This window comes from Scylla paramamosain, chromosome 23, assembly GCF_035594125.1.
Source record: "Scylla paramamosain isolate STU-SP2022 chromosome 23, ASM3559412v1, whole genome shotgun sequence".
Taxonomy (NCBI): Eukaryota; Metazoa; Arthropoda; class Malacostraca; order Decapoda; family Portunidae; genus Scylla; species Scylla paramamosain.
The window spans coordinates 14,388,255-14,411,092 of record NC_087173.1 but is presented as its reverse complement, the minus strand read 5'-3'; the positions used below and the strand labels follow the sequence as shown (position 1 = coordinate 14,411,092).

Genomic DNA, 22,838 nt, shown 5'->3' with positions numbered 1-22,838 from the left:
TATAAAACTCTAAAACATTTTCTTTTCTCCTATCTTGTTTTCATAATTAATAAGATTTTCTGAAACGTGTAATTCATAACTAAAATTTTCGTGATAGTAAAACGTTTAACATCAAATCCGGATTATAAACAACAAATAATGGCAAAACTAATGTAATATTGGGTCACAGTTACTGCAGCAAACCACAGCCTTGACAACACTGTCATGCATTCTTTGAGCACTTGCACGTTATGAATATATACAATGGATGGTCAGCTTTGCCTTGAGGATATACAGACACAATGAAGATGTCAAGCAGTGGTCTCTTTAGCTTGTTTTTAATGACAGGAATACAACCTAAGAGTAAGACACGTGCGTCTCAAGAAGAATATAATTTGCCAAGTTTTTCCCTGTTAAAACCAATAACAAACACACAACTTGGTGGAGTTCTTACCTTGCTTTTACTAGACATTTATATACCTTGATATCTGCTCAAAATCTCTGAAATATCCAAGCTAGCCCTCTCGCTTTGCTCGTCGCTAGCATTCAGTCGGTGTGGGAAGCTCCATGTGGCGTGCAACAGATGCCTTTCACCGCCATGCCACGTCCCGCTGCTCCATTGCCTGCACACACTGCTGCTGCAAAAACTACTTCCCTGATTCCCTGCTGCCAATAAATGCAACTTAATGACCTACGAGAAACATAATTAGTACTACACTTGTTTATTTTTAACTTGTCTTTCACTAGAGACACAATTTTATGAAAGGGGAAATAATACTGATGTGCCTGTTTGTGTAACTGTCCGCCTGCTCTGCCTGCCTTGTCTGTTTGTTTGAGCATGTTTATATGTGTCCATCTTTCTATCTATGAATCTCTTGCTTGTCTTGTCTGCCTGCCTGCCTGCCTGTCTGTCTGTCTGTCTGTCTGTCTGTCTGTCTGTCTGTCTGTCTGTCTGTCTGTCTGTCTGTCTGTCTGTCTGTCTGTCTTCCTGCCTACCTGCCTGCCTGTCTATATTTTATCTATCAACACGTGTCTATCTGTCCCTCCCATCTCTCTCTCTCTCTCTCTCTCTCTCTCTCTCTCTCTCTCTCTCTCTCTCTCTCTCTCTCTCTCTCTCTCTCTCTCTCTCTCTCTCTCTCTCGTCTTGCTAGTCCTGCATAAGATTTTTGTTTTCCCTATAAGATGCCTCTGTATGTTTGTTTGTTTGTTTGTGTGTTTTAAGTGTGTGTGTGTGGGAGGAGGAGGAGGAAACTGATGTGTTGTTATAACTATGAAGGCAAAAGTTCCAGGTGTCAGTCAACTCAATTATGTCTCGTGCAGTTTTACCATAGCGTCATCCCAGCCGCTTCCTGCTGTCACCTGCTTAGTGAGGCAAGCATTATGGTATAAAATCAGTGAAGGTTTGATTTGAGGGCAGATGGAAGGTTTAAATATTGCTGCACTGTGTTTTCTCCCTTCTATCGACACGCCTTGTCGATCAAAGTATCAGTTTGTCCTTTTTCATCCTTTCATTTTTTTTTTTTTTTTTATAGAAGATAAAACTGCTTCTGTTTGGAACACGGGCTTTGGTATCACTGCTGGTGCTCCCTGCTTAACAGTAAACATGACATTACTGATATTCCTCATATTCTTTGAAGCGCACCTGTACAGATATGATTACATGATAGAGGGTAGTCGAAAAAGCAGTGATTCATATAAGTTCACGATGGAATTTTTTGAAACGCCATTTCATGTAACTCTTCGTCACCTTGTTGGTATCCCTCATGAAGGTATTGATAGAAGACAGGATGATAAAGACGTACTGGTAGTATTTCTCAAAAGGTTACAAGCAGAATGCTGGAAACACTATTTATCACACCCATCATAGCCTTGCTGGCATTCCTTGTACAGACTTAGATAAAACTAGTGACGGAAGACAATTTGAAAAACTAATATTAGTATTTCTCAAAAGTTTACAATCATAATGCTGGAAATTATTTTTTTTAATCTTCCGGTGGACGACTTGTTATGCAATATTCTCCAAGGACACGATGTATTTTGTGCCATCATTTCTTTACTCCATCATTACCATATCGCTGTGTGCTGTGCTGCTAAATCTACTGCTTAATATTCACAGTGGAAATGCTCCCCCTGATTTCATCTTGGACAATAATATGATGAACGGTATGGTTATTTTTTTTTTTTTTTATTTATTTATTTATTTTTTTATTTCTGAGTTTCTGCCTACGTCCAGTCCTGTGTCAATATTGTCAGCATGAAAACTGGAAGTGCGTTACATTGTGATTCTACACCAATATTCTTTTGCATGGCAGGTGCAGCACATACTTTTTGCTGAGACGTGACGGTCCATGCCGTTGTGCAAGGCTCACCTCGTCCTTTGTCGGTGCATAGACTGAGTGGCACGGAAAGCTTTTTTTTTTTTCCTCGAATTTGATTTTCTAGTCTTTCTGTTTTGTGTTTTTCTTCCACAAGATGACACAGCGCGCATCTTGCAACACTCGACAGTCTCTTTTCACACTGCTAATATTCCGTGTCCCTCACGACTATTTTCCCAGACATTTCTGCGCCTTTTTGGGGGGAATCATTTTAAGCAGACTATAGTAAGCTACTGGTGTATTCAAGCGTGTACATGATTCTGGTGATAATTCAAGAAACATTCTACACAATCAATAAGTAAAAGAAAATATCCAGGGGAAGTAATCATCTTTGTGGAAGTAATTGGTGTTTTCAAGCGTGTATATGTACATGATTCTAGTAATAAAGAAGGCAACATTCTACACCATCAATAGGTAAAAGAAAACATCCGTAGCAAGTAATCATCTCTGTGGCCTTTGAAAACAGACCTTGTGAAGTAGCAAAGCGTTCATTGTCACAAGCCTGAATCTCACGTTCTTTCCTGCTGAAGTGACGCTGAGGAGCTGAGGAGGAGCACCTGGTGTGAAGGTATGTGTGGCGATTAGCTCTTCCTTTGTGCCTATCCACGAGTGGCCAGAACGAAAGAGGGAACTCGAAATACGATGGCCCACTTTTTCATCGCGGCGTAACTGTTCCTCCGCGATGAATCGCTCTCCCTCCGTGCTGCCGATGGCGTCAATTGTCTTTTATAATTGACCTTGCCATTTTTCATGCTTATCTCTCTGGAATGAAGACCACTTTAAATCCACGTGGAAAAGTTATTGCTGCGACACTGGTGGACTGTTCACCTTCAGTGGAGTAGGACTGTTGCTACACGCGGTGAGTCTGCAGCGGCCTGGGATTAGGTCAAGTGACGCGGATGGTGGTTACAGTAATACAGGCAATTTTTGTGTATGTGTTGGTGATAGTTGTGTGATGTCTCGGTTTTAATTATAATGTTTAACTTATTCAGTGTTATTCAACAGACTTTCTTGATTCGCTGGCCACTGTGAAACATTTTTTTCTACAGCTTCCTCTGAAGACTACACTAGCTAGAGATAGGAATATCTACTCTTTTAATCGCCTTCTTTTCATGTGAGTGTTTTTAAGTGTTTTGTAATGCGATCTGGATGTGAGCTGTTGCATATTACAGTGAAATGGTTAATTAATGTTTGTGTTACTGATTCAATTAAATCTATCCGAGGTTCGAATGATCGTATCACTAATGATGATAGCTTGGAATATTTGTATCATTAAACTCAATATATCTCGTGCTGTCTGTATCGTGAGAGCATCGTAAGTAACAAAAAAAAAATGATAAGCAAGGGGTTGATCAAGACGGTGCAGCGCTGCGAAGTCTTGGAGGCAGTGGCGGCTTTCCTGTCTCGTGGCCTGGGAGTTCATCACATCGCTATTTTTTTTTTTCAGGTTCATAACGCGAAGGACACAGCTGAACAAAAACATATTTTAGCTTCTTATCTCACACACAGGGCCTCATTTCAGTGAAAGGCTCCTAGAAGAATACAATTATACAAGCATTCATTATACATGCTGCTCTTGGTTCCTCCTTTGCGTTCCTCTGCGGGTGGTGGGTGATGGACCGTGTCAATCTTACTGAAAGGCTTGCGTGGGCCGCCCGGCGCCTCCCGTCTGCCTCACTTGTACCTCACCGGTTACAGCGCTCACTATTTTGTGTTAGAGTCCGGTATAATTACCTGGGGCACATGTCCACCACTTTGCCTTATCAAGTTAGTATTGCCCACAATGGCCGGGCCTGGGTCTGTCACTGCGGCTTTGTCACGCGTCCCTCTGCCTCAGTGCACGTTCTCGCTGTGGTGTTAGGACAGCAGATGTCACCATGTATATAATAATCGTGCAGATTTATAGCACTAGAAATTTCTTATTGTATGTGTTGGAGTCTTCGTCAAACTCTTTGTCAGACATTATCTTCTATTATGTGGTAGATTTAAAGTATGCTTATAATTGCTTATGTATACAAATTAATAGCTCTAACTTTCTTGGCAAAATATTTGCTTTGGCTAACATTTTTCCAATATCATCTGATAGATCTTAAGGCATTTTCCCCTTTAATGCGTCCTATTTGAACACCGAATAATTGCTCGAGAAATGTTTCTGCTAAAGAAAAATCGTTGTGTTCTTTGTTAAACATTTTTCTTATATCATCATTAAAATTTAAAGGAGGCTTGCCGGTGAACTCAGAGCGTGAGGGAGGGAACGTTCAGATCCCGTTACTCAGCGGCAGTGACCGCCGCTTCACACCCCACGTTGTGATTACTTTCCTCCACGCCTGCAAGGAAAGGGAATACTCATTTTTGCCGTGTTTACTTAATACGCGATGAAAATTACTCTTTACCCACACAGGGGAAGGAAGTCTTTATCTGTACACATACGTATATACACACTACAAGCCTCGTGACCCTCATGATCTCGCAGAGGAACACAAATAAAGAACAAAGAAAAAACATGTCTATTGAATGCTTGTATATATTGTAGCAGGAACCTTTCAGTGAATTTGAGGCACCGAGTATGACAGGATGATAATTTACGTTTGTTTTTTTTGTTTTTTCTGCTTTGTTCCTCGCATTATGAAATTAAAAAAAGAAAACCGCAATATGATAAACTCTCAGACAAGAATTACGCCACGTGGCTCTGGGTGTATTCTGTCTGGCGCTCTGCAGCCAACACAAAGGTGGCGTCAGTATTTTTGCGAGATCAAGAGGTGAAGAAGTGCACAGAGGCGATAAGGCGGTGGCTTGCTGAGTGCACTTACGTCTTGCTCTGAAACACCTGAAGCTGTGTCGAGCGAAGAGTGGCCTGCCTCAGTGTGGAGATCCCCTTGCCCACACCACTTCCACCACTCCACCACCACCACCACCACTCCATACCACACCACACAATCTCACTACCACTACGTCACCACCACCACCCCCACCACACCACTCTATCACTACTACTTCACCTGCACCACCACCGCGATGCCTTAAAGGGCATGCAAGAAGGACGCGAGAAACAAGGGAAGGATACGTACATGTATATGCATTCTGGATTATGATGCATGACTTCGTGTTGACAAGAAATGAGGTCACTTTCTTCACACCGCAAGCTAACGAACGCTCGTGTCCTGAGGCTGCCCTCATGCATAAATACTCTATACCCAAAAATACGTAAGTATTGAAGGAGTGAATTTTAAGCTTAACCCTTTCACTTCTATGGTTTTCCTTTGTCAACTTTCCAAACATTGAATGAAAAAAAATTGTGGGTTAATTTTACGTTTTCTAAGCCACGGAATCATTTAAGAGACTCGCCCATAAGTAAGTCCCTAACAAGTCGTAGGTATATATATATATGGAAATATTTGTCCAGCAGTGAAAGAGTTCAGATCGGACTCTTTATCATGACCTTGCGTATTTTGGAAGGTTTAAAGAGTGGTAAATAAATTAACAAATGAGTAAATAAACGAATGAATAGAAAAAAAAAGTATTAGTAAATATTCTTTCACTGAAGCTACATATTAGTATGGAAATGAGATCAAACTGGCAACACGTTTATGGGAAGGAGGTGCACATCAGGTAATGTGAAAAGTGTGACACTGTAGTAGAGTCAGACAGACAAGCGCCACCAGTGACCGAGACAAGCTGGCAGCAGGAACTAAAGCTGACAACTGACAGGAAAAATTAAATTTGTCGCGTGATATATGATTATCTATTTTTTTTTATTTAATTTTGTTCTTTTTGTTTATTTTATTGTTTATTTATTAATTTGTTCATCTATTGTTTTGATTTTCAAGGAAAGATAGAGAGAGAGACAGAAAATTGATTGATAGGTAGAAGATAGTTAGACATAGATAGGTAAACAGAGATAAAGATTAAAATATAGATGGGTGGATAGATAGGTATACTGTATATATATATATATATATATATATATATATATATATATATATATATATATATATATATATATATATATATATATATATATATATATATATATATATATATATATACATATACATATATATATATATATATATATATATATATATATATATATATATATATATATATATATATACATAAGAACATAAGAAATAAGGGAAGCTGCAAGAAGCGACCAGGCTTACACGTGGCAGTCCCTGTATGAAACACACCTACCTATTTCCATCTGCTATCCCCATCCATAAACTTGTCTAATCTTCTCTTAAAGCTCTCTAGTGTCCTAGCACTAACTACATGATTACTGAGTCCGTTCCATTCATCTACCACTCTATTTGAGAACCAATTTTTTCCTATCTCCTTCCTAAACCTAAATTTTTCAAGCTTGAACCCGTTATTTCTTGTCCTACCCTGGTTGCTGATCCTAAGAATTTTGCTTACATCTCCCTTGTTATAACCCTTATACCACTTAAAGACTTCTATCAGGTCCCCTCTTAACCTACGTCTCTCTAAAGAATGTAAATTTAACAGCTTCAACCTCGCTTCGTAAGGAATACTCCTCATCCCCTGTATCCTTTTAGTCATTCTCCTCTGTACTGATTCTAATAGACCTATATCTTTCCTGTAGTGTGGGGACCAGAACTGCACAGCGTAGTCTAGATGAGGTCTGACCAGCGCCAAGTATAACTTTAATATTACTTCCGGCCTTCTACTTTTAACACTCCTAAAATTGAATCCTAGTACCCTATTTGCCTTGTTTCTGGCTTCTATGCATTGTTTCCCTAGACGGAGTTCAGAGCTAACTATAACTCCTAAATCCTTCTCGTACCCTGTACCTACCAGAGTTTGGTTGTCTAATGTGTACCTATTGTGTGGGTTTCCTCTACCTACGCTAAGCACTTTGCATTTATTGATATTAAATTGCATTTGCCATCTATCCGTCCATTCATTCATTCTATCTAAGTCCGTCTGCAAGGCGATGGCATCCGATTCTGACCTAAATGTGTGAAGGCGTGACCTGACCTCTTCCACCCTTTTCTGCCCTCCTTAGGTGACCTATCTGCCGCAATGCGTAGCCGTCAGGTCATTCTGTGTGTGTGTGTGTGTGTGTGTGTGTGTGTGTGTGTGGTTTGTTTACTTTTCTTCTTCTTCTTCTTCTTCTTCTTCTTCTTCTTTTTCTTTTTCTTTTCTTTTTTTTTCTTTTTTTTTCTTCTTCACTATTATAACAAATTTTTTGTTCATTCTTCTATTATTATTATTATAACAAATTTTTTGTATTATTATTATTACTATTATAACAAATTTGTTGTTCATCATTTCCAATATTATTATTATTATTATTGTTGTTACTATTATTATTATTACTATTATAACAAATTTTTTGTTCATCATTTCTAAGTGTATTCATGGTCTTTAAATCAGTGACAGCTATATTGACATGCTGTGAATGTAATTACTGCAGGATGAAAGCAAGGTCGTGTGGGAGCTAAAAGGAAAGCAATCTATATGTGTTGCTTCCTTTTCCTCCCGTGGTACAAGAGTTCTCAGAATGCAGTCAGCAAGTGGACACGCCACTCATTCACTTAACATTGCTTCTTTTTCTTTTGAGTGGTGTTGATTCTTATTGTAGTTACTGATTCATGTGCTACTGCTACTACTACTACTACTACTACTACTATTATAGCTGCTGCTGCTGCTGCTGCTGCTGGTAGGATGTGTTGGTTTACAGAGATTATCCATCATTATTTCTCGCAATCCTAGTATCAAGTGCGCTACATTAGGGTTACTCATGTAGCTTAGAAAGTTAAGCCTTGTATATTTTTAGACCCGACTCGATCCCTGAACGTGACCTTGAAGCCAAAGTAGCACGTGGGTGAAAACAAAGAGCAAAGCGTGCGTGTGGCGGGAACATTAAGTGGTGCAGGCCTCTCACACCTTGACGATGTAGCTCAAGTTGGTGGTGTCCCCAAGATTGGTTTGGTCCAGAGTGTCGCCATTTTAATATTTCCCCTGAGCTTTTCTCACATTCACATCACCTCCATTCTTCGTTTTTATTCTTCCCTTCCGTTCCTTCTTCACTGTGGTCATCTCATTTTTCTTTTTCTCATCGTGTTAAATAATTCGGCAGTGTAGTTTTCTCTGAGAAGTGCTTTCCGCTTCGTTACTTTCTTATTCTCCGTCTTTTCTACTTTTTTCCTCTTTTAGATTTGTCACGCCAGATGTTACAAAAAGTGGTGACTTGCTGCAATGAAAATGGTCACCAGTTTCTCCTCTCTTTTTGTGCCTTCACTCCTTCCTTCCCCTCCACATAAATGAAGAAGAAAAGAAATGCGAGTGCTCCAGCTTTGAGTTATTTTCTTATTTCGTATTGTTGCCCTGTGTTTTTGTATTATTTTATTTTCCTTTAATTTTTTTTTATATATCAGTGGTGTTCATTGTTGTGCGTGGTACTGTTCTCTCTCTCTCTCTCTCTCTCTCTCTCTCTCTCTCTCTCTCTCTCTCTCTCTCTCTCTCTCTCTCTCTCTCTCTCTCTCTCTCTCTCTCTGCAATAAACTTAGACATTCTCTCTAACTTTGCTTTCTTCCTTTCACAGTTTCCCTTCTCCTCCTCCTCCTCCTCCTCCTCCTCCTCCTCCTCTTCCTCCTCGTCTCAATGTTTCGCCCTTCCTTCCCTTTTTCCTTCATTTTTTTTTTCATCGTCTTCTGCGCCTTCCGTTTATCCTTCCTCGTTTTCTGCCGCTGCTGCTGCTGCTGCCGCTGCCACTGCTGCTGCCGCTGCTGTTGCCGCTGCTGCTGCTGCCGCTGCTGCCGCTGCTGCTGCTGCTGCCGCCGCCGCCGCCTGCGGCACTGCCACTTGTTGTTAGTCATTGGTACAAGTTGGTTGCGTGATTGGAATTCATGTTTGTGTGTTGTTTTTCCCTTCGTGCCTCGCCTCGCCGCGTATTGTATTTCATTTCATTTATTTATTTTTTTTTTTTTTTCTCGTTGAAAGGTGTTGCGTTGTGATGAAAGTGTGTAGGTGTGTTTGTGTCTCGACTGGAAAGGTTTTCTTTTTAGTCTTAAAATTGGTCTGCGCCCTCTTTGTTTTACTGCTTCCTGTTTCACTGCCTGAGTAGTTGTGAGAAATTGTTCTGTTTTTTCAGTCCTGTACAGCATCAGCATTGTTACTGGAGGTATTACATCGTGTCCTGTACAGCATCAGCATTGTTACTGGAGGTATTACATCGTGTCTCTTGCAAAAAATAAAATAGAAATCGTATTGTGTAGAAGATTTAATCATATTTTTAGTAATGATTTCTCATAAAGCCGTGTCCTCCGTCATTAGATATAAAACCCCGCAAAGTCTTATTAGATTTGTACTGGCGGGACTCGGCGTGGCGGCAACGTGTTCACTGCTCTCTACGGAAAGACAGCGGCGCTCCTCTGCTGGTCTTACACTGATGTCATTGTAATAGTGCCCATGTACCTATTTAAATATTTACACACACACACACACACACACACACACACACACACACACACACACACACACACACACACACACACTGGCAGGCAAGCTAAAACACACACACAGATAGATAGATAGATATTAGATAGATATTTTATTGAGCGCAGCAAACATAATACCAATGGATTGTACATAATGGTATTACATACTCGTAATCTACAAGATAATGTTAAATTATTATCATTTCCTACTTGTAGTCCATCATCTGTTAGTTACTAGAAGTCTATTATTACAAAATAAACGAGCTAACCATAAACTCTGGAGAAATATCTATTCTTAGGACCCTTGTTTATAAAATATATATAAACAATCATATTCATGACATCTACGCACTACTATAATTATCAAATCCTCACTAATCCCACAATCGTGCGAAACATATTAAATACGAGTATAATTTATTACTTCTTTAATATATGGTCAAAATGTTATGAACAATCTTACACATAATCTCTGGCGTAAACTGATCCCCAAACAATTGCTCTAAAGTGGAGAACTGGTATTGATCTCTAAGTTGCTGTGTTAACTGACAATCCTGCACTACATGTCTCTCTGTTTGTAACCCTCCACACACACACACAGCCTCTCATTCACCTCCAGTCGACCTCTGTTTTTTTTTATTCCACCTGCCAGTCTCACACGCTAAACTATGTCCACTTACTCGAAATTGTGTGAATTGATACTCTATGAATATCATTTACTGCATGCTTCACTGTATATATACGATGTACCAATAAATCTGGGTTAATATCCTTATATATTGTGCGTCTTGAGGAGTTACTGTTTGCCATGTCATCTTTTAATTTCTGCATTACCAAGCTCAGGTCCGGTACATTCGTGTTGATCATCTCTCTGACGGTCCGGCTGGTTGGAGTGTTAGAGTTTACTGTTATCCTAATTGTGAAGGCTAATGGATCATCATCATATCCTGACCTCTCATGCCACATACTATATAAAAATTTGTGTTGTCTGTGCCTGATTAAGTCCTTGAAAGGTGGATACCCTGACTCCACGTAGCAAATGTCATTACACTTTTGTTTTCTCATTCCTAATAATCTTTTTAGGCACCAATTGTACAACTTCACCATCGATTTCAGATCAGCTCCTATCCAAGATTCACAACCATAAATTAGTGATGACATGAGAGCTGCATCAAATACACGCTTCTTTATCACAAACGGAATATCATTATTTTTCGTGACAAAAGACACAAACTTTAACACATGTGACATCTTATTATTAGCATGGACTTTGACGGCAGAGGTGGTTGAACCATCGCTGGTAAACGGTGACCCTAAATACACACATGTGTCACAATGTTGCACCACCAAGTCGCCCACCACCAAAGATTCACGATCCCTCTCACTGCCGCTTATCACAAAAAACTTTGTCTTGGATTGGTTAACTTTTATGCCATATTCTGTACAATAATCTTGTAACAAAGATACCTTTCTCATCATATTTGCCCTCTTTGTCGATAATAGCACCGTGTCGTCCATTAGTACAAGTATATCGTATGTAGCCATTGTAAAAATCCATCATGTCCACACCCTTCTTTAATTAGTCTTATAAGATCATTAACCAAGATGATAAAAAGTAAACATGAGGTGGGTGATCCTTGCCTCACACCTAGAGTTATTAAGACCACCGCTGTTCCGACCAAGCTTTCTGTCACAGTATACATAGCAATAAGTGCACATAACATAGCTCAGCCACATCCCAATCTTTGTAACATATAAAATTATTTATGTCTAGGTACTCTGTCATAGGCCTGGGAAAAGTCAATGAATGTTACAAATAGAGTTAATTTCCTCCTCCTAGCCATGTCACATAACAACCTGAGAGCCACTGTGTTCTCCACACACCCTCTCTTCTCCTGAGCACCAGCTTGCTCCCTGAAAGGTGTAAACCACTGTCTCAGTCTCGCACACAACACCATGTCGTACACCTTGGCAATACTGTTTATTATACTTATTCCCCTATAGTTTCTTGCATCTCTCCTGTCATCCTTCTTAAAAATTGGAACTATCTTTGCCCTTGTCCAAGCTAATGGGTAACTACCAGAGTACAATATATTATTAAACAAAACACACATATACATAATCCATTGTACTGGCAATAATTTAACAATACCGGGTGATACGCCATCAGGACCTGAAGCTTTGTCTGGTTTCAATTGCTTCACTTGTTGTTGTATTTCTAATGGGTCAATAGGGTCATCTAACAGGCGTATAGACACATCGGTGGAAAAGTCACATTCAGTAAGTTTCACTTTGTCGGGAGGGTTAAAGTTAGTTTCAAAATAATCTTTAAAATCATCATCAGATGGGCACACATTTGAATTATTTTCACCACCAACTTCTCCCTTCCAATTTATAGCCCTCCAGAGTTGCAGATCATCTTTCTTCTCAACCAGTCTTTCCCACCTCTCTAAAGTAGTGTTTTCATCCTGTACGCGGGCTTAAAGATTTTTTTTTTGGGCCTGACACACACACACACACACACTGTTTTATGTCAAATTCCACTTCTCTTGTTTAATGTTCTTTGCGAATTCTTCTGGGAATTAATTATTAGTTTGTATATGATTTGTAGAAATTTGTAATGTGTGTGTGTGTGTGTGTGTGTGTGTGTGTGTGTGTGTGTGTGTGTGTGTGTGTGTGGTCTTTTCCTGTTTATTTGCATACATTTTTTTTTTTTTACAATTTATTGTTTCATTAAGTGTTGTGCATTTTTCAGCTGTCTTTTGATGCATTTGGAGTTTTCTTCGTTCTCATTGTTCATTTAAAGGAAGTGATTGAAATGCAAGAATCTCTCTCTCTCTCTCTCTCTCTCTCTCTCTCTCTCTCTCTCTCTCTCTCTCTCTCTCTCTCTCTCTCTCTCTCTCTCTCTCTCTCTCTCTCTTCTTCTTCTTCTTCTTCTTCTTCTTCTTCTCTACCTATCTTTCTTCTTTCTTATCCTTTGTTTTTCCTCTCCTTCCTGTCCTGTGTTGGTTCCCGTCCTTCCTATCTGTCTATATATATATATATATATATATATATATATATATATATATATATATATATATATATATATATATATATATATATATATATATATATATATATATATTTCTTCCCATTGCACCATCCTTCTTTCTTTTTCTTCCTTCCTACTGAAAATTATTACTTCTGGCAGGTCCCTCGGGAGGAGAGTCTGCGGCCCAACTAATGCCTTGTTTAGGAGATTTCAACCCCATATTCTGCAGGCCTCATTCCCCCTCCTTCCCTCCCTCCCTCCCTCTCCTCGATGTTCCAATCTCCTTCTTCCTCCTCTTCCTTCTCTTCCTTTTCCATCTCCCTTCTCTTGTTCTGAATCTCGGCTCCGTTCCTTCATTTTGTTTTTGTTTTTTTACCAAATTTTTTAGTCCTTTTGCCATGTTTTGCATCTCTATTCGTTGGTTTCTTTTGTATCTTCCCCATTTATCTACGTTATCATTACTTCAACCTCTTCCATCTTCTTCCTGTCTTCTCTTTCCTTTCTTCTCTTCAGGTGTTGTCCTATTTTTTTCATCTTCCCCTCATTTTTTTTTTCATGTTCATTTGTTTTCTTTTACATTATTCCATATTGTCGTTTATCATTCGCCTTTGAACTTTTTTTTTTCTTTTCTGCCCACTTTTTTTTTTCTCTCTCTCTTCTCTCGACGTTCCACCCAATTATTCTACCGTTTTCCTCTCTCTCTCTTGTCTTGCCTCCTCCAGCCTCCTCCTCTCTGTGGTACTCTTTCCCATCCTTGTTGAGCCTCACAATTCCTCTCCCCACTAAATACCTTCCCCTAAGACCCATAATCTCCGTGATTTCCCTTGAACTTTCCCTAACTCCTCGTAAACTTTTCCCCAAAGCTCATTACACTTTGGTATATTTCCCCTACACTCTCCCCCAAATACCCCCTGACTGAGCCTACGCCTAAAATCCCCATAGATATTTTTATTCTACACTGGATCCCCGCACTAACTTTCCGCAGACTTCCTAACACCTTCTGCTCGTTTCCTCTCTCCCTCTTAGTGAGTCCCTGTAACTTTTTATTTGTTCCAGACTGGCTCCAAAGTTTTCCCCCAAATTTCCATAAAGGTTTCCCGGGGTTCTTGTGCTCCTTTCCTTCGTGTGGGGGGCGTCCTTCACGTCCCCGGCACATCAAGGGCCTTTCATGATCCCAGCATCCTTTTTCCTTGTTCCACACTTGGCAAATAAACAGATTTGATGAGTTTCCTTCCTTTATTCGAAGTTAGATCATAGACTTTTTTCCTTCTTACTGAAAGATTAGGCATTTTCATATTTTCATATTCGTACATAAGGCATGCAATATTTCAGCTCTTTTTTTTCTTTTTATCATATTTTCTTCACACCTTTTCTCTCCTTTATGGGAAAATTTGTCTTGCAGTTTTCATTCTTCCTCAGCAATGGAATAAGTAGTTTTGTTTATCATTTTTATTCGTAAATGAGCGATGCATGCTTGTAGCTCTGTAGACCACATTCTACAGAACTACAAGGAAGAGAGAAGCAAGGAAAGGAGGAATAGAGACGTGAGTGGCTTGGTGGATGAATGGAAACATGGAAGGAGAGAACGGGGAAGAGGGAAAAAGAGAAGAAGCAGGAGAGTAGATGTGATGGATTAACTCTGAGTGATTGAAGGTCTGCAACGTGATGGAGGGAGGCAAGCGGGAGGGAGGTGGGAGGGGAAGGGAAGGAGGGAGGGAGGAAGGAAGAAGGGAAGGAAGATGAAGAATGAGAGATGGAAGGGAGGGAGAGGGAAGAGAGAAAAGCATTCGTCTTATTTTCATGAATTTTAGCTTCATTGGGTGTTGTTAAAGTCTTCAAGAACGTTTTCATGATTCCAGTGGTAAAAAAAAAATCAGGTTTTTGCATCATTAATTGAGGAAAAACTGAAAAAAAAAACTAATATTAATGATGACTAAAAAATATTCCTTATGAGAGAGCAACGCGTTTCATAATAATAGATTTCTTTTTATTTTTTTATTTGTTTATTTTTTTTACTTTCTTATATTTCTTTATTTTCTTCTTGTTTTTTGGCTTTACTTATTGTTTTCGGCACTTTAATTTTTTGTCTGGTTTCTGTGTCCGATGTTGACGATGATGTATTCCCTGTACAGCGCAGTGTGTTCTAAACAGTAAGCAGTGACTTACAATATAAGGCACACATATATTATTCACAATATCACAACGGAAAAAGATGCGACCTTTCTCTCCCTTTCGTTTTCACTGTTACTCTTGGCAATCGAGTTTTATTGTTGTTTCTTTTCATGCCATTGTACGCTGGATATTACCTTGTTTTGTGTTGCTTTATCTCTTGACCTATCATGGTTCCTGCTACTCTCACCCCTTCCCGCCACCACCACTACTTACACCTCCTCCTCCTCCTCCTCCTCCTCCTCCTCCTCCTCCTCCTCCTCCTCCTCCTTCACTTCCTCCTCCACCGTACTGTACGCCGTCCTTTTCTCCCTCTCACTGTTTTTTTTTTTTTTTGTCAGTATCTCTTAGTTCAGTAGATATCTATGTTATTTCTTCTTTGCATGTGTGTTTCTAGGTATCTATGTATTTTCCTTTTCTTCATCTTTCTTCCTCCTCTTGTCCAGCTATTTTTTTTTTCTGTGTTTTGCTATTTATTATTATTTTTTTCTTATTATCCGCTCTCTTTTGTTACGTCATTGTGACTTATGTATATGTTTTATGTATTATTATGTATTCCCTCCCTTCTTCTGTCATGGTATCAGTTCTTCTCATGTATCTTTAATGCATACCTGTATAATCATCATTTCTTTTTCATCTCCTTTTTTTTTTTTTTTTTTTACATTCTTCCCTGTCTACATATATCATCGTTATTTCAATCTTTTTTTCTCTCTTCCAACCTCTTCTTTTCTTCTCTTCTTTCAAGATTCCCCATATTTTTCTTCTACAATTTTCTTTTCTCGTCGTATCATAATATCTTCTCCTATGTATTACTACGTATTCTTTCCTATGTATTTCACACTCTTTTCCCTCTAATCTTGGCACCTGCTCTGTCCATGTATTCCTACTTATTCCTACGTGCTTCCCATTTTTCTCCACCTTAATATCTGTCCCTCATATGTATTGCCACTTATTTATGTATTTATTTTTTGTTTATCTTCTAATCTTAGTATCCACTCTTCCTCTGTTATACTCTTCCTATGTATTCCTATTATTCATATGTATTTCCCATTCTTTTCTCCTCTTTCATAATCCTGGTGTCTGCTCTTCCTGTTTATTCTTATTTATTCCTATATGTTCTTCTTTCGTTGACTTGCTCCTCATCCTCCTCCTTGTAATCCTAATTTCTCCTTTTCTTATGTGTTCCTACTGTTCATGTTTATTCCGTTTTTGTTCCCTTTGCTCCCGTTACATTCAGGGACTACAAAACTAATTACGTAGTCTCTCTCTCTCTCTCTCTCTCTCTCTCTCTCTCTCTCTCTCTCTCTCTCTCTCTCTCTCTCTCTCTCTCTCTCTCTCTCTCTCTCTCTCTCTCTCTCTCTCTCCGGTCACTCACAAGCTGCAGGTTCACAGGTACACATTTTTTCATCACATTTTCGACTTTGCTCAAGTCACCAGCACCTCTGCACTCTCTCCCGCCGCAGCAGGGATAGAAAAATCTACAAAAAATCATATCTGTACTGGAAGGTTCAAAGGGATGGCAGGGAGAAGTAGAAGGAAAAAGGTGGTGGTGGCGGTAGTAGCAGCACCAGCACTGGTTGTATTAGAAAAGGAGGAGGAGGAGGAGGAGGAGGAGGAGGAGGAGGAGGAGGAGGAGGAGGAGGAGGAGGAGGAGGAGGAGGAGGAGGAAAAAGAGGAGGAGGAAAAGGAGAAGGAAAAGGAGGAGGAAGAAGAAGAAGAAGAAGAAGAAGAAGAAGAAGAAGAAGAAGAAGAAAAAGAAAAAGAAAAAGAAGAAGTTGAGGGAGGGAGCAGATAAGGTTGAGAAATTTAAATATGCGGTAGAAGAAAAAATTTTTATAACAACAAAAGACGATTTTCTAAAAAGAAATTCGAATATATATATATATATATATATATATATATATATATATATATATATATATATATATATATATATATATATATATATATATATATATATATATATATATATATATATATATATATATATTATACTCGTATATTTGATATTTCTATTCAATTATTATTTATATTATTTTTTTCTCTATCTTTGGAGCAGCTTTGTTATTTGAAATAAATTGATTTTATCTTCTAGTCATTTCTTGCTTGCCTGCTTGTTATACAGTGTGGACTTCACATCATCGCCACGTCATGCAGTGTCTCATGATGCCCTCTGTGTGTGTGTGAGTGTGTGTGTGTGTGTGTGTGTGTGTGTTAGAGAAAGTACAACATAGTAGCGAGTCTTTTTGTTTCTATAAACATGGAAATTGCCTATAGAAATTTAAGTGAAGATAAACAAAGGAAAAATTTCAAGAGTCTTGATATTAACTGCAGGTGAGGTTTCACTTGTTTTTCCTGTGTTAAGAATCGTTAGCACATATTGATAATGTGCCGAGAGTTTCCTAATGTGCCCCAAATGAGAAGGACTACATCAGAGCGGCGATTATGCGACCCTCAACACGGTAATTCCCTCAGTGTTGAGTCCACCAAACTCTCAGTAATATTTGTCGATTTAGGAACACTGACGCAAACATTCAGATAAGAAAAGTAATTATTCTGAAGTAAATGTTTTTATTTTTTCGAAGGGGAGATTCTGGTTTTGTGAATTAGATATAAATGAAAGATAAATGTTACACTGTGATCATGATTGATGTTTTGTGGTAAACGACAATATAACCAATTGTGTGACGCTTTTTTTTTTTTTTTTCATGTATTTAATGATTATTTGCCGATTTCATTTCAGTGTCCATATATTGATGAATTAGTGCTACCGACAGAAAATTACATCACACTACATAATATTCCATAGTATATACGTGAAAAAAAAATGCGAAGATTTTCAATAGTAAATATTAGCTGGCTAATGATTTTATCAATGGAGACATCACTGTATACATCTTTTCACCATCAACAACACTGAACACTCTCACACTAAGTACATCACTTGAGCAAACTTTAATAATGTTACTCACTGAAACAAAGTAAATACAAACACACACACACACACACACACACACACACACACACACACACACACACACACACACACACACACACACACACACACACACACAACACACACACACACAAATAAATAAGTAAATAAATAGATAAATCAATAAATAAAATAATTAATAAAAATAAAAATAACAATAATAATAATAATAATAATAATAATAATAATAATAATAATAATAATAATAATAATAATAATAATATTTAAAAGAATAAGTCGATTACTGCAATTGTGGGTTGTGTCCTTCATAATTGCAAGCTTACACCTGGACATTCATTTAAGGTCGAGGCCGCTAGCTGAGTGGACGAGCGTGAGGATGAATACAACATTATGATTAAATATGGGTGAAGATTAACGCCACTATTAATTTCATCAGTGTTCGTTTACATCCATCAACATTGCGCAATACGTGGTGAGTGTTGCTTTACGAGGCGGACTGGGAGTGAATATGAGAGCAGGCAGTGCTGGGAGGACTAGTGTGTGTGTGTGTGTGTGTGTGTGTGTGTGTGTCTTATCTTTACCAATTATCTTTCCTGTTTCTTTTTTTTTTCTCTTCCTTCTCTTCTTTTCTTGTATGTGTGTGTGTGTGTGTGTGTGTGTGTGTGTGCGTGTGTCTTATCTTTACCTATTATCTTTCCTGTTTCTTTTCTTTTTCTTTCTCTTCCTTCTCTTCTTTTCTTGTATGTTTTATCTTTACTTATCATCTCTCCTCCTTCTCTTCCTTTTTCTTTTCTTCCAATTCCTTTTTTTCTTCCTTCTCTTCCTGCTTCTTTTCTTTCCCCTCATTTTTTTTCCGTTCTTCTTTCCCCTCCTCCCTTTTCGTATCCTCCAGTTCTTCCTTCTATTCTTCTTCTTCCTCATCTCCATTCACATCCAATTTTTCCATCTGTTTTTGCTCCTCTTCTTTCTCCTTTTGTTCTCCTCCAATTCTTTCTTTTGTTCTTCCTCTTCCTCCTCCCATTTGTCCTTCTTCAGTTCTTCATTTTGTTCTTCCATTTTCCTCCTCCTGCCTTTTCTCCTCCAGTTCTTCCTTCTGTTTTTTTTTTTCTTTTCCTCTCTCCTTTTTTCTCGTTTTCCAGTTTTCTTTCTGTTCTTCCTCTTCCTCTTCCTCCTCCTTTCTTTTCTCCCTCCTCCTTTCTTTTCTCCAACTACCTCATCCATTCTTTTTACCGTCACCCATCTGTTTCACCAGCTGTCCGCCTTCTCACTTGTCCATTCCTTACCACCACTATTTACCACCAACCACCACCACCACCACCACCACCGCCGCCGCCGCCGCCGCCACCACCAGTCACGAGCCATTTGTACTACTTATAATGTTTTTATTCGGTGAAATTAAATTAATCTCAAGTAATAACATGCCAGAGTGGAACTGCTTGTCTGTTGCTGCTGAAATTTCTCTCTCTCTCTCTCTCTCTCTCTCTCTCTCTCTCTCTCTCTCTCTCTCTCTCTCTCTCTCTCTCTCTCTCTCTCTGAAGTAAAGCTGTGTGTTTACGAGGCAATCAAGGTGAAGGAAGACTTTGAGATCTCAACCACAAAGCTTAACTCCCAGTGTCCCTTTGCTGGGAGGGAGAGATGGAAGGAAGATGTGGAAGGGAAAGATGGAGGAAGAAGACCCAGGAAGAGAAGGAGGAGGAAGAGTAGGAAGAAGAGGAGTAGAGCCTGAGAAAGAGATGAGAACGAATACGAGGGAGGGAGGAAGGGGGAAGATAAATCCATTGAGTAAAAGGAAACAAGAGAGAGAAAGAGATAGATAGATAGATAGATAGATAGATAGAGAGAGAGAGAGAGAGAGAGAGAGAGAGAGAGAGAGAGAGAGAGAGAGAGAGAGAGAGAGAGAGAGAGAGAGAGAGAGAGAGAGAGAGAGAGAGAGAGAGAGAGAGAGAGAATGTCCCGCCTAGCTTTCCCTTCCCTAATATATCATGTTCCTCATGTTTACCATCCTTTGCCTTTAATATATGGTGATGCTTCTCCTTCTTCACCTCCCTCCTCCCATCCATCTCTCTTGCGTCCTTACTCTTACTCTCATCATGTCAATTTGCTAAAAACTCTACCTTGGACGATTCTGGGCTTGTTCCTCCCTTTCCTCCACCCACTGACTACTTCATGCCACCTATTAAAATTCTTCGCAATGATGTTTTCCATGCCCTCGCTGGCCTAAACCCTCGGAAGGCTTATGGACCTGATGGGGTCCCTCATATTGTTCTCCGAAACTGTGCCTCCGTGCTTGCACCTTGCCTAGTCAAACTCTTTCAGCTCTGTCTGTCAACATCTACCTTTCCTTCTTGCTGGAAGTTTGCCTACATTCAACCTGTTCCTAAAAAGGGTGACCCCTCTAATCCCTCAAACTACCGTCCTATTGCTTTAATTTCCTGCTTATCTAAAGTTTTTTAATCTATCCTCAACAGGAAGATTCTTAAACATCTATCACTTTACAACCTTCTATCTGATCGCCAGTATGGGTTCCGTCAAGGCCGCTCTACTGGTGATCTTCTGGCTTTCCTTACTGAGTCTTGGTCATCCTCTTTTAGAGACTTTGGTGAAACTTTTGCTGTTGCCTTGGACATATCAAAAACTTTTGATAGAGTTTGGCACAAAGCTTTGATTTCCAAACTACCCTCCTACGGTTTCTATCCTTCTCTCTGTAACTCCATGTCAAGTTTCCTTTCTGACCGTTCTATTGCTGCTGTGGTAGACGGTCACTGTTCTTCTCCTAAATCTATTAACAGTGGTGTTCCTCAGGGTTCTGTCCTGTAACCAACTCTCTTCTTATTATTCATTAATGATCTTCTAAACCAAACTTCTTGTCCTATCCACTCCTACGCTGATGATACTACCCTGCACTTTTCCACGTCTTTTCATAGACGTCCAACCCTTCAGGAGGTAAACATATCACGCAGGGAAGCCACAGAACGCCTGACTTCCGATCTTTCTAAAATTTCTGATTGGGGCAGAGCAAACTTGGTATTGTTCAATGCCTCAAAAACTCAATTCCTCCATCTATCAACTCGACACAACCTTCCAGACAACTATCCCCTCTTCTTCAATGACACTCAACTGTCCCCCTCTTCTACACTGAACATCCTCGGTCTGTCCTTTACTTATAATCTGAACTGGAAACTTCACATCTCATCTCTAGCTAAAACAGCTTCTATGAAGTTAGGTGTTCTGAGACGTCTCCGCCAGTTTTTCTCACCCCCCCAGCTGCTAACTCTGTACAAGGGCCTTATCCGTCCATGTATGGAGTATGCTTCACATGTCTGGGGGGTTCCACTCTTCTAGACAGGGTGGAATCAAAAGCTTTTCGTCTCATCAACTCCTCTCCTCTAACTGACTGTCTTCAGCCTCTCTCTCACCGCCGCAATGTTGCATATCTAGCTGTCTTTTACCACTATTTTCATGCTAACTGCTCTTCTGATCTTGCTAACTGCATGCCTCCCCTCCTTCCGCGGCCTCGCTGCACAAGACTTTCTTCTTTCTCTCACCCCTATTCTGTCCACCTCTCTAACACAAGAGTTAACCAGTATTCTCAATCATTCATCCCTTTCTCTGGTAAACTCTGGAACTCCCTGCCTGCTTCTGTATTTGCACCTTCCTATGACTTGAATTCCTTCAAGAGGGAGGTTTCAAGACACTTATCCACCAATTTTTGACCACTGCTTTGACCCTTTTATGGGACTGGCATTTCAGTGGGCATTTTTTTATTAGATTTTTGTTGCCCTTGGCCAGTGTCCTTCCTACATAAAAAAAAAAAAATCTTCCTTTACTTTATTATTTGTGTACTTGTGTCATTTTTGCTCTTATATATCCAACAGTTTTTTTTTTTTTTTATTTATTTCCTTTCCAGGTATTATTTTATTTATTTAACTTTTATTTCATTTTCGTTTTCCTTTTTTTCAGTGCGTAAAAGATTAATACATATTTGTTTTTTTATTCGAATTAAATTTAGATTTCCCTGAAGTTATTAACCTTTTGGCCTCAGTTTATAATATATATATATATATATATATATATATATATATATATATATATATATATATATATATATATATATATATATATATATATATATATTCCCCACTCTTTTCCATAAGCGGTAATATTCTGTGTGAAATTCCTAATCACAAAACGTAAAATGCAGAGAAAAAATTAAACAAGTGCAAATGAAAATTAACAACACGAGAATACAAATTTAGTGCCACTGTATTTTTTTTTTTTTTTTTTTTTTTGTCGTTTTGTTTTCCAGTATTTTCATTTTTTTTCTTTTATATACTGTATCATTGTACAGTTTCATTTTTTTGCCATGATGTTTCCCTTCCTTTGTTTCTTAAGTATCTAGTTCCCACATGTTCTATTTCCAGTTCCATTTTCCTTTATCTTGCTAAATATAAGTTTTCTTTCCATCGTCCTTTTCTTCTTAACCCTAGTTATGATTTTATGAGTGTTTCCATTCTCATCATTGTACTCCTTATTTTTGTTCTTGTTCTTGTTCTTCCTCTTAATCTTCTTCTTTTCTTCTATCTCCTGCTCACACACACACACACACACACACACACACACACACACACACACACACACACACACACACACACACACACACACACACACACACACACACACACACACACACACACACACACACACACACTTCATCATCCCATAAACATTTGTAGCGACACAACCTCAGCAACATCCCCCTTCTATTTCCATCTTTCCTATCTTTAAGTATCATCTCAGCTGCAGGTCCTCCCATCCTAGTACCTTTTTCTAACACTTTCTAACTAAACTTTGTAACACTGTAA

General features: G+C 38.9%; 1 protein-coding gene across 11 annotated transcripts in view; it reads left to right on the top strand.

Moving 5' to 3' along the window:
• LOC135112266 (uncharacterized) overlaps positions 1–22,838 on the top strand; it is a 92,807-nt gene that overhangs the window by 26,834 nt on the left and 43,135 nt on the right. The gene's annotated exons all lie outside the window — the stretch shown is intronic.